The sequence below is a fragment of the Notolepis coatsorum genome (genome assembly GCF_963971535.1).
Source record: "Notolepis coatsorum genome assembly, chromosome: 17".
Classification (NCBI taxonomy): domain Eukaryota; kingdom Metazoa; phylum Chordata; class Actinopteri; order Aulopiformes; family Paralepididae; genus Notolepis; species Notolepis coatsorum.
The window spans coordinates 42,771,184-42,783,964 of NC_140181.1; the positions used below are offsets into that span (position 1 = coordinate 42,771,184).

The 12,781-nt window shown below is 48.1% G+C and overlaps 1 protein-coding gene across 1 annotated transcript in view; it reads left to right on the top strand.

The window, feature by feature from the left end:
* Nucleotides 1–268: 268 nt before the first annotated feature.
* Nucleotides 269–12,781, top strand: part of chrna4b (cholinergic receptor, nicotinic, alpha 4b) — a gene marked incomplete at its 3' end in the record, with an annotated part of 36,927 nt that continues 24,414 nt past the window's right edge. Inside the window, exon 1 of the mRNA XM_084332571.1 lies at nucleotides 269–400. The remainder of the gene's footprint in view (nucleotides 401–12,781) is intronic.

Sequence of the window (12,781 nt, forward strand, 5' to 3'; positions counted from 1 at the left end):
ACACTGCCCGGGAGGAGCCGGAAATCTAACCAGGAACCTTCAGATTACTAGATGACAGCTCTACCTCCTGTGTGATGTAGCAGAGAGTGAGGGATTAGGGAGGATGCATGGCAGCGGGGAGAGTTCATGTGGACGCTCGGTGTGTGTGTGTGTGTGTGTGTGGGGGGGGGGGGGTATTGTTCCTCTTCATGTAATATTGGGAAAGTGTGAACAAAATACCTATAACAAACACATTCTTTTGTCCTCAGTCTGTCCTCAAGGTGCACCCCGTGCCCATGCCGAGGAGCGACTGCTCAGGGATCTGTTTGTCCGCTACAACAAGCTGTCCCGGCCCGCCGCCAATACCTCAGATGTGGTGCTGGTCCATTTTGGCCTCTCCATTGCCCAACTTATTGATGTGGTGAGTAGAGCTTCAGTTCTTTAGCTCCTCACAGCAGTACGTGTTGATCAGTTCTTTAGCTCCTCACAGCAGTACGTGTAACTGAGGGGTACAATTCCCTGACTGTATTACTAGATATGATACTTACTACCACTACCTTTGTACTTAATATTCGGCCACCCAGTACACGGCATAAATATATTATGATGAACACTGTCACGTAGATGAAACGGATCCAACACAAATGTACGAATTAGAAATAGGTCTTTATTTCTACACAGCGATGGTGTGTAGAGCAAGCACTTAATCAAATCAATCACATTTATGAATGGAATTAGTATGCACTTTTATGGCAAGAGTATTCGTCGGTATATCAATAGAGAATGTCCAATCTCTGAAGGCGCAGGTGGTACATATACGACCTGGAATAGTTAAGGAATAACAGCAATGATACTTTAATGATTATATACTGGATACACTAGAGGGGGTTAATCCGGTCGCTTGTAAGCCGACAGGAGTAGGAAGGGGGGGGGGGGTAGAATCCGACTGCCTCATCCGGCCAAGGGTATCCCAGGTGAACCCACTGTAGTGCCGTTCAATGCGCCGGCGATCCTTGGACCACAGATGAAAGCAGGTGGACTCTTTGTGGGCCGGCGTCATCCGGTCCACGGAGGAGAGACGTGAAGCGACCTCGTCTTGCAGAGCGTCTCCGCACCTTGCGTCCTCTCCAGGGGGGGGGGTTCCAACACACGGCAGTGTCGGGGGTCTTTATCCATGGAATAATCAATGTGTACAAAGCATAATCCGTGCCTGGGAAGGCGGGCTGTCGTCGGTAGAATAATCCGGTATACAGGTCCACTCGCTCGTCGGCTCTGGGGCTCCTCGGGTGCAGCTTCACGTGGGGTCAACCACCCTGGGTAAGCAGCCAGTTCTCTGCCCGAAACGATGGGGTACTGACTACGGTAGTATTCTCACCGCACGAAGCACTATATATTAACAGACTATTATTAGCTTAATAGACTACGTCCAACTCGACGATATAGTGCCAAATATGACTATTCAAATATTAATATACACGATGTCTCAATACCGATGGTAGGCGAACTTGGCCTTACTCCCACACGTGGCGTCGCGGGGAGGCTTTACGTCTGTGACTCTATTGGAGGGTAAGAAACTGGACTGAAAAGAAAGTCCTACTTTAGTAGCGCAGTATATATACGCACTATGAACAAATAGTCCCATTAGTGGTGCGGTAGCCAGATTCCTACGCGGAACTAGGACTTGTTCGTACATGTGGAGCGGTACGTTTGAACTGGGTCTGAGGGGTATGGCAGCCTGGCACCAAGGTCTCGACCAATAGTAGAATGGAGACTATTATGGGATGTTCAGTAGGCTAGAATGGATATTCAATGCATATTGTACAAGGAATATACAAGGGATATCAGGGAATATTAGAGAATATACAAATACAATTAAATATATATATATAAATAAATATATATATTCGGTTTAATCTGGCCCTTCACAACAGCCACCCCCTGATTGGTCCCAGACCTAATCAGTTAAACAGAGACAGATTAATCGCGTTGTCTATTTACACATAAGGGTTTGCTGTAGGGGTCAGTCAACTTCACAAAGTCATAGGGTTGTAGGGTCATGGTCATCATCGATTGTGTCTGGGAGTCGAGGCAGTCACGGGACGGGTGTAAGTGCGACCCTGGACGAGCACTTCAGCTGCTCGGACCTTGCCGTCGGCACCGGTGATCACTTTGCTTACGCGGCCGGCCGGCCACATAGCTCTGGGCAGTGATTGATCAATAATCATGACGACTGTTCCTTCTGTCAAATTGTCTCTCTCCTTTACCCACTTCTGGCGGGTCTGTAGAGACGGTAGGTAGTGCAGTAGGAAACTGTTCCAAAACTTGTCGGCTAATACTTGGCTGTACCTCCACATTCGTCGGCCGTTCGCTTCTTCAGGCCGGTACATTGTCTGTGGTAATGCAGGATCTAGCCGCCCCATCAGGAGTGTGTTGGGGGTAACTGGGTCGATATCCGCCACATCACTGGAGACATATCCGAGGGGCTTCGAGTTAAGTACTCCCTCAATCTCCGTGAGGACTGTCATTAGGACTTCTTCCGCCACAGTCTGGGCCCCAAGTACTGCGTACAGGGCTGTCTTTATGGAGCGCACTTCTCGTTCCCAAGTGCCACCGAAGTGGGGTGCGTTTGGGGGGTTGAATTGGAAATCAACCTGTGCTGGAGCGAGGTGGGTCTTAAGTTCTGGGCCCATAGCTTGGAAGCTCTCTCTCAGCTCTCTTTTGAAGTTTGTCCCATGATCGGACAATAGGGTAGACGGTCTTCCTTTCCGTGATGTGAATCTACGGAAGGCCATAAGGAATGAGTCTGTGCTCATGGTCGGGAGAAGCTCGATGTGTATCGCTCTGGTGGTCATGCATTTGAATACAATACCCCACCGCTTCTCGGTTCCTCTTCCTTTCTTTATGTGCAGCGGGCCAAAGCAGTCCATACCCGTTGAGTGGAATGGCTTGTCACCGATTCGGAGGCGACATGGAGGAAGGTCAGCCATCCTTGGTATGCTGGGCTGCGCGCGCCACTTGCGGCAGTCTAGACATGTTCGCTGGAAGCGTCGTACCGCCTCTCTTCCTTGTAGGATCCAGTAACGACGTCTGATTTCCGCGAAGACTCTTTCTGCTCCTGCGTGATGTACATCCTCATCGTATTTCTTTATAATCAGCTCTGTGACCTTGTGTCGGCTGTTCAATACGATCGGGTATTTAATGTCATCCGGTAGATTGGGGGCTCTGCGTAGGCGACCACCCACTCTGATGAGGGTATGAGCGTCGCTCTCGGGGGCCAGATGAATTAATCTGCTGTCGGATGGGACGGGCTTTCCTCCCTGTAGACAGGCCAATTCATCGGGGAACGAGTCTCTCTGGGCTCGCTGCAGTAGAAGCAATTCTGCTTCCTCGTAGTTAGCTGCTGACATATCAGCGGGGGACTTGCACTCCGGGTGGTACCGCAGGAATGTTCTTTGTTGTGCACTCTCTATGGACGTGCAATCGTCTATGTTAGGGTCGGTGGAGGCTACGGTGCTCAATCCACAGAACACAGACTTCTTATTTTCCACCTCCTCTGGACTTGCTTCCCTCGGGATAGGCATGGGCCACTGTCCTTCCGGGAGTCTTAGGAATGCGGGGCCGTCACTGTAGACATTGCGACGGGTGAGGTCATCCAGGGGCATCCCCCGGGTGATGACGTCAGCTGGGTTCTGTTTTGTATCAACGTAGCGCCACTCTGTTTCTCCGGTTAACTCTTCGGTTAAGTCTTGAATCTCGGTGACTCTGACTCCCACGAAGACTTTGTACTTGCATGAGTCCGATTTGATCCAGGCGAGTACCGTCGTGGAATCTGACCACAGGATTGTTCTAGACACCGGTATGGTGAGCTCACGTTGGATGAGCGTGGCTAGGTGCGCTCCGGCTAGGGCTGCGCAGAGCTCTAGACGTGGGATAGATTGTTGCTTGCGTGGGGCTATTCTCGAGCGGGCGAGGACAAATGCTGTGTAGATCTCTCCCCCCTTCTCTTGGGCCCGTAAGTAGGCTACTGATCCGTATGCGACCTCTGAGGCGTCACTGAAGACGTGTAAGTCCATTTTACATGTCTCTGGCCTCACCGTGGGTGGGAAGTAGCTTCGGCGCATATTAACGCCTGGGAGTGAGTGGAGCTCCATCTCCCACTCTCTCCAGGTGGATGCAAGGTGTGCGGGAATGGGGTCGTCCCAGCCCTGGTCCTTGTCCCACAATGCTCGTACAATCATTTTTGCCCTGGTGGTGTACGGTAGAATACATCCTAGCGGGTCATATTGTCGGGCGAGTGTTGTGTACACACTCCGTCTGGTGGTCGGCGCCGCCGCCGGCCTTCCCTGCTCCGTAGTCAGGGGCTTGTGTCTGTAGTGAAGCGAATCTGTTTTGAATCGCCACACCAATCCCAGGGTCATCTCCTGGGCTTCTCCCGGGATTGTAGCCATCCAGGTCTCGCTGCTGGCTGCCTTGTCCTCGGAGGAGAGGCTGCGCAGTACTTGCGGATCGCTGCTGGCCCACTGCCTGAGATCAAAGCCGCCTTTGATCAATGAGGCGCGGAGTTTAATCAGGAGAGCCTCGGCTTCTTCCTGGGTTGAAAGGCTTTGTAGACAGTTGTCTACGTAGAAGCTGTTCTTTACGCTGTGTCGGACCTCTTCGTCCGCTGCTGGGTCCTCTGCTACATGTTTCTGTAGTGCAAATGTAGCACAGCAGGGGCTGCACGTCGTTCCGAAGGGGAGGACTTCCCATTGGTAGATGGCTGGGTGCTCATCTCCTGGCTTCTCTCTCCATAGGAACCGTAGCAGGGGCTTGTCCGCCTCTACTAATCTCACCTGCAGGAACATTCCTTTAATGTCCCCGCTGATGGCCACCTTTTCCTGGCGGAAGCGGAGTAGAACGCCGAGTAGGGAGGGGCCGAGTGTGGGACCGGGCAGTAACTCTTTATTCAGATTTTGGGATCCGATCTGGTAGCTGCAGTTAAATACTATGCGGTCTTTACCGTTGTGATGGACCTTGTGGTGAGGCACGTACCACGATTCAGTGGTCTGGTCAGCCTCTTTAATGTCCATCTTTGTGACGTGTCCCGCTGTGATGAGCTTCTCAATCTCAGCGCGGTATACACTCTCTTGGGCGGGGTTCTTGGCTAAGCGCCGCTCCGTGTTCAGCAGGTACCGTTCTGTGGCGTCTGTCTTGGCGTGGAAAGTAGGCATTCCTTCTCGCCGCAGGAGTGGCGTGGCGTATCTCAACACGCCGTTGACCGGGACTCTCTTGGTCCCTGTCTCGAGGAGGTGAATGGCGTAAATGTCATCTTTAGAGCGAATGTCTTTCTTTCCGTTCTTAAAGGGCATTTGTTCCAAGGTCCATAGCCGCTCTACGTGTTGCAGGAGTGCGGTTTCTCCCTCTGTGACTCGGGAGTGGAGACATCTAGTGGCTGTACTTCGGTTGAGAGATTTGGCGAGCGGGCCTTGGAGAGTCCATCCCAAACGGGTCTCGACTGCTGCAGGACAGCCTCGGGGTCCGGTATGAACCCGGTCTATCGGGACAATGAGGTCTGCATGGTCGGAGCCTATCAACAGGGTCGGCATAGCATTGTCTATGAGCGGGATCGGTAACTTGCGCAGATGTACATATTTCTCCATCAGCTTGGCGACGGGGTATGTGTACCGCGACAGTCCTATTTCTTGGCTGGTGAAAGCGTCTGCAATCTGGTACCGTCGCTCAGGCTGGCCGCTTGCTGCGATAGAGAATGAGACATTCTCGCCCTTTATCGTCTTCAAATCTCGTCTTATTGTCCGAATTGTCATTTGGGTTTCGCTTCCCCGCAGCCCTAGCTGGGCCGCAGCGGAGGCGAGCAGCAGGGTCTTCTCTGACCCGTCATCGAGGACGGCGTAAGTGTCCAGGACTTTATTCTGGTAGCTTAGTGTCACACGCACTACTTTTAGGAGTACTCGGGCTCCACTGCTGCTGGCGGGATCGATGTACATGACGCTCGCTTTGCGGCTGGATGGTGCGGGTGAAGGGCGCCGTCTGTTACTGTCGTGAAGTATGTCCAGATGGGCTCCATCGCACTTGGTGCACCTTTTCTTTAAGCGGCATTCGGCTGCCATGTGTGAGCGCGCACAGCGAAAACAGCGCTTGTTGGACTTTATCCATTGACCTGCTTCCTCCGCGTTCAGCTTGGGGAAGGAGTCACATTGCGCTAGCCAGTGTTCTTTCTCACAGTAGGGGCACACTATCTTCCACTTCTCCGTTCTGGAGGGGGTACTGTGGCTCCTGCTGCTCGGTACTGACTCCGATTGGTGCATCACAGTCACCGATCTTCTTCCATCATTTAGTCGTCTGGTTCCTTCTCTGGAGCCAGGGGTGCTCCGTCCGAATGTATCTAGCCGTAGGCTGCTGACTTCTCTCGCCAGGAAGTCTGCTAGATCGAGGAGGTTCGGTTCGGGGCCATTCGGGTCTCTGTGGTCCCTCTGCCGCCTAAAGCGCTCCTGACGAGCGGGCGGCAGCTTCTCCAGAATCCTTTCCACATTTGAGTTGGCGTAAAGTTCATGCCTCCCCTTCTCTCTTTGCGCTCCCAACATCCCTACCAGGGACTGCACTCTGATGGACAGGTCGTCCAGTGCTCGATTGTCTATTGCTGGGGATAAGCGGTCGATGTGTCGGATCTCCTGGATCACGTAATCCCATATGCGCCCATACCTCTGGTCCAATGCTACCAGCGCTGCTGTGTATGGGGTGGTGGAAGTCGCGTAGGCGAGCGCTATATTATGTGCGCGGGGTACCTTTAAGTGCTTCAGTAGGATGGCGTATTTGTGGCGTTCATCCAATACATCCACCAACATGGTCTCCAGACACATGCGGAGTTCTGTATACTGGGCCCGGTTCTCTTGGGTGAAGTCGGGTACCATAGGCGTGCCAATGTATGACGCTGACTGTGGATACATCGGCGAGCGTTGGGGGAGAGGCCTCCTAGGCGAGTCTCCTCCCGCTCCTTGGTATGGGCTGGTACCGGCAGTGTACCATGGCCCGCTTGTCCAGGTGCTGTTCCTCGGTGCGGGTCGTGCGTCGTGCTCACCCGTGTATAGAGTCGGGGGTCTGTAGCGCAGCTCCGCGGGAGTATAGCCTGGGCTGTACCGGACCTCCTGGTCCGGTAGAGTACTGTGCTGTCTTCGGGCGTGGTTCTCCTCCTCTTCCTCTTCGTCTTCAGTTAGGTCATCCAGTGCTTGTAGTCTCTGGTTTAGCCTCTCCACAGGATATGCTGCTCCTTCCCGGTTGCTAGGTCTCGCTTGGACCGGTGGGGGGAGGTGGTCTGTGGGGGGTATAGACCTCGTCTGTTGGTCAAGTTCAGGGTTGTTTACTCGGCTAGGGGATGCCGCCCTGGAGGTGTGTCTAGACGAGTTCCTGGAGCCTCTGGCGGAGGGAGAGGGTGTTGTCCGTCTGATCAGCTGTTCCATTAGTTGCGACTGCTGTCTGTCGCGCGCTGCGTCCCGTTGAGCACCGGCTCGTTCTCGGGCCACATTCTCTTCCATCTGAATGCGTCTTATTTCTAGACGTATCTGCTCGTGTTCGCTTCGCTGCTGGATCTGCAGTCGGTCGCGTTCAGCAGCGGCGTTCAGGCTGATGAGGAAGGCCTGCTGTAGGGTCCTCTCTGCCTCGCTGGGAGAAGGCGGTTGTATAGGGGAGCCTTCCCTCGGGGTACTCCTTGCGGAGCCTTGGAGCTCTATCTCCACGGTGCTCTCCCCGTCTTCTTCCGTGCCGAGTTCTCTCTCGGTAGCGTTGTATTCCTCCCGGGACTCATCGGGGACTACTTCTTCAGTACTGGCGGGGTGTGAAGTCATGTCTGGTTCCCACTGGTCCCCACCGTGAACTTGGTCAGTTACATTAGAGCCCGTAGGGGCCTCTATGGTCGGGGTAGTCTGGGCGTTGGGGTTAGACATACTTTTACTTTCTAGTTTTACCGCGTTTACTGTTAGTAGAAGACTAGGTTGTTGACTGACAGCGTAAGCCTCTAAGTACTGAGGGAGCCGTCGTTCGCGCTGCAGGCGTTGGTTAGGAGGATCGTTTCGTGGAGTGTTCATCATAGGCCATTTCAATATTAATAACACTATATTAATATTACACTAATTACCCTCCGGCTCGAAGGACCAATTGTAACTGAGGGGTACAATTCCCTGACTGTATTACTAGATATGATACTTACTACCACTACCTTTGTACTTAATATTCGGCCACCCAGTACACGGCATAAATATATTATCATAAACACTCTCACGTAGATGAAACGGATCCAACACAAATGTACAAATTAGAAATAGGTCTTTATTTCTACACAGCGATGGTGTGTAGAGCAAGCACTTAATCAAATCAATCACATTTATGAATGGAATTAGTATGCACTTTTATGGCAAGAGTATTCGTCGGTATATCAATAGAGAATGTCCAATCTCTGAAGGCGCAGGTGGTACATATACGACCTGGAATAGTTAAGGAATAACAGCAATGATACTTTAATGATTATATACTGGATACACTAGAGGGGGTTAATCCGGTCGCTTGTAAGCCGACAGGAGTAGGAAGGGGGGGGGGGGGTAGAATCCGACTGCCTCATCCGGCCAAGGGTATCCCAGGTGAACCCACTGTAGTGCCGTTCAATGCGCCGGCGATCCTTGGACCACAGATGAAAGCAGGTGGACTCTTTGTGGGCCGGCGTCATCCGGTCCACGGAGGAGAGACGTGAAGCGACCTCGTCTTGCAGAGCGTCTCCTCACCTTGCGTCCTCTCCAGGGGGGGGGGGGTTCCAACACACGGCAGTGTCGGGGGTCTTTATCCATGGAATAATCAATGTGTACAAAGCATAATCCGTGCCTGGGAAGGCGGGCTGTCGTCGGTAGAATAATCCGGTATACAGGTCCACTCGCTCGTCGGCTCTGGGGCTCCTCGGGTGCAGCTTCACGTGGGGTCAACCACCCTGGGTAAGCAGCCAGTTCTCTGCCCGAAACGATGGGGTACTGACTACGGTAGTATTCTCACCGCACGAAGCACTATATATTAACAGACTATTATTAGCTTAATAGACTACGTCCAACTCGACGATATAGTGCCAAATATGACTATTCAAATATTAATATACACGATGTCTCAATACCGATGGTAGGCGAACTTGGCCTTACTCCCACACGTGGCGTCGCGGGGAGGCTTTACGTCTGTGACTCTATTGGAGGGTAAGAAACTGGACTGAAAAGAAAGTCCTACTTTAGTAGCGCAGTATATATACGCACTATGAACAAATAGTCCCATTAGTGGTGCGGTAGCCAGATTCCTACGCGGAACTAGGACTTGTTCGTACATGTGGAGCGGTACGTTTGAACTGGGTCTGAGGGGTATGGCAGCCTGGCACCAAGGTCTCGACCAATAGTAGAATGGAGACTATTATGGGATGTTCAGTAGGCTAGAATGGATATTCAATGCATATTGTACAAGGAATATACAAGGGATATCAGGGAATATTAGAGAATATACAAATACAATTAAATATATATAAATAAATATATATATTCGGTTTAATCTGGCCCTTCACAACAGTACGTGTTGATCAGTTATTTAGCTACTCACAGCAGTACGTGTTGATCAGTTATTTAGCTACTCACAGCAGTACGTGTTGATCAGTTATTTAGCTACTCACAGCAGTACGTGTTGATCAGTTATTTAGCTCCTCACAGCAGTACGTGTTGATCAGTTATTTAGCTCCTCACAGCAGTACGTGTTGATCAGTTATTTAGCTCCTCACAGCAGTACGTGTTGATCAGTTATTTAGCTCCTCACAGCCAGGGGCGGAGCTTCCTACAGGCGATATAGGCGGTTGCCTAGGGCAGTGGTTCCCAAAGTCGGGGTCGCGACCCAAAGGTGGGCCGCGAGCAGCCACGGGTGGGCCGCGAGATGATTTAAAAAAAAAAAAAAAAAAAAAAAAAACTTTTTATTATTATATTTTTTTGTCAGGCCACTGAACTTAGAAGCAGGCCAGGACAGTGTTTCTAGTTGTATTCTAAAATTCTATTCTATTGTATTCTAAAATGTGACTATATGGTTTTATATTAACTTAGTAAATAAACAAAAACGAAAAATCTACTTATTTCAACGAACATTTCAAACTAAATAACAGATTATGCACATAAAACGCTGAAAACAGCCGAAGCAACAATAGTATTTTAATGAGGCTATTATTATTATCATTATCATTTTGCAACAAGTTAGCCCTCTCATAAATAGCACATATAAATGAATAACTAACTTGAACTAACTTAATAGGATTGAAGTGATATTTGGCTTAAAAAATCGGTCGCCTGGCAAAAAAAAAAAAAAAAAAAGCCTGACGATGTGCATTGGGCCACGGCTCTCTGACGCCTTATTTTCTGGGCCCTGGCCTGAAAAGTTTGGGAACCCCTGGCCTAGGGTGCCACCCAGAGGGGGGCGCCAAAATAAAAATTAAAAATTAAATGTAATTTTTTTATTTCATTTTTAATTTCTTTATAATATTTTTTGTTTTGCTTGGCGCAGTTTTGGTGCCCCCCTCTATATCTGCAATCATTATTTTTACATAAAAAAAATTTCTAACATAAGGGAAAATGTGCCAAAAATCTAAAACAGTCAGTCGATCTGAGCCTCGGCTTCAGGTGTTCACAGTCAGAACATGCTAGAGCGCTGTGCATTGATGGGTATCAATCAAGTGTTTATAGAATTGAGCGTCGAGGAAAGAAATACTAACGTTAGAGACAAAAGCCATCCGGGTCGCAGTATAAAAAGAGAAGAAAAGAAGAAGAGAAACATGCCAATACCCCATCATATGTATATTTAGGCTGTCAAAGTTAACACGGTATTAACGCGTTATCGCCCGATTCTATTAACGCCACTATTTTTTTTTACTCACGATTAACTTTTAAGAAAAGAAAAAAAACGTTTAAATTTTTTTATTATTATTTTTTTACTAGACTTCACTCAGGTGTATTATTGATGCTCTCATTGATACTATTTTTGTTTCTGAAGTGTGTATGTGTGTGTGAGATATAGAGAGAGAGAGAGGGGGGTGAGAGAGATGAGGAAGGGGCAAGAGAGAGAGAGAGATGGGAGAGTGTGTGTGTGAGAGAGAGAGAGGGGGGGGGGGTGTGTGATTACTCAGCCCTTGTGTGGGTGAATGTAACAAGTTCCTAACGTTTTCTTTCCCCTATTATTTCATGCACACTTTATTCATTGTTTTAAATTATTATTTTATTTTAAGTTATTTTGTGCATCACTCTGTTTTGAATTTGATGGAAAATTGCAATGCATGAGGGTCATCCTTTTGTGTTAAATGGCTGCATAAAGCAAGCATTTGTTGACTCGCATGTTGATAAGAGTATTAAAACTTGGAACTTGAAAAAGATCTGTTTAAGGTAAAAAAAAATGTGATTAATTTGCGATTAATCGCGAGTTAACTATGGACAATCATACGATTAATCAAGTTAAATATTTTAATCGATTGACAGCACTAGTCACTGTTAGGATCTATGGGTAACAGTACTGTATATTTGCATATCGTATATGTCACAAATGTACTATATACCTGTATGTCCCTATGCCATAAATGTCATGATGTCATGTATGTTGTGTATGTCATAAATGTCACTATGAAATGAAAATGGGGGACCCTGATGTAAACAAGACAAACGTCTTTCTCTGGTCTGCATCCCCTTAACAATTGTGTGTATTGAGCCGTACTGTATTGTACCCATTCTGCAATCTGTTAAATAAAATGTTCATTCATTCATTCATTCATTCATTCATTCATTCATTCATTCATTCATTCATTCAAGCAGTATGCAATTTTGTACAACTTCCAAGACCTGCCACACCAAGAGCTGATGAAGCAAGCAGAGGCACTTGTACACACCTTAAACCATGGAGGGCAATCTGATTTGGATGGGAAGGAGCTGGCTCAGGAGTTGAAAAATGTACCTGACTTGCCATCAAAGAGCATGACAACTCTTGAGTTGTTGAAATTCATACACACAAAGCAGCTCACAGAAATATATCCCAACTTGTGTATTGCTCTGCGGATCAGTGCAACGCTACCAGTAACAGTAGGTTCAGCCGAGAGGAGTTTTTCCAAATTAAAACTCTTGAAAACATACCTGAGGTCAACCATGGCTCAAGAACGCCTCAGTGGTCTGGCTGTAATCAGTATTAAACATGAGGTTGGTGGTCAGATTTCATATGATGATGTGATTGATGACTTTGCAGCGAGGAAGGCCAGAAGGATTGCACTGTAAATGGAAACCAGTAGGAGCTACAGGCTAACCTTGAAGTGTGATGATAGGGAGTGGAATGTAAATAGTTCTTGAGACAAAGTGAATTTGTAATTTTTATTTATTTGTTTTTTTATTTAGCATTTTTTTACATAAAGATTATATATGTATAACATATTTTACAATACATAATTTTATTTTAAAGCAAATTTGCACATTATTTTATTGTTTGTTATTGTTATTATTATTATTGTGTGTTAGCTAAGTTGTTTATTTGTTTTAATTCTTTAGTGTGCACTTTACATTTATTCTTAGCTCTTGTTCTTGCTTGTAAAAAATAAAGGTGCAGTACTTTACTGTATAAGTTCAAGTTCTTTAATAGTTGTCATACAGAAGTACAGAATACTTTCATACAAAATGCTTCTTACTGTTACGCTCCAGAGACTGTGCTAGACAAGATAGTATCAAATAACATAATAACATAATATAGCATGAATTTAGAAGAAGAAAATGAGGTCACAGTG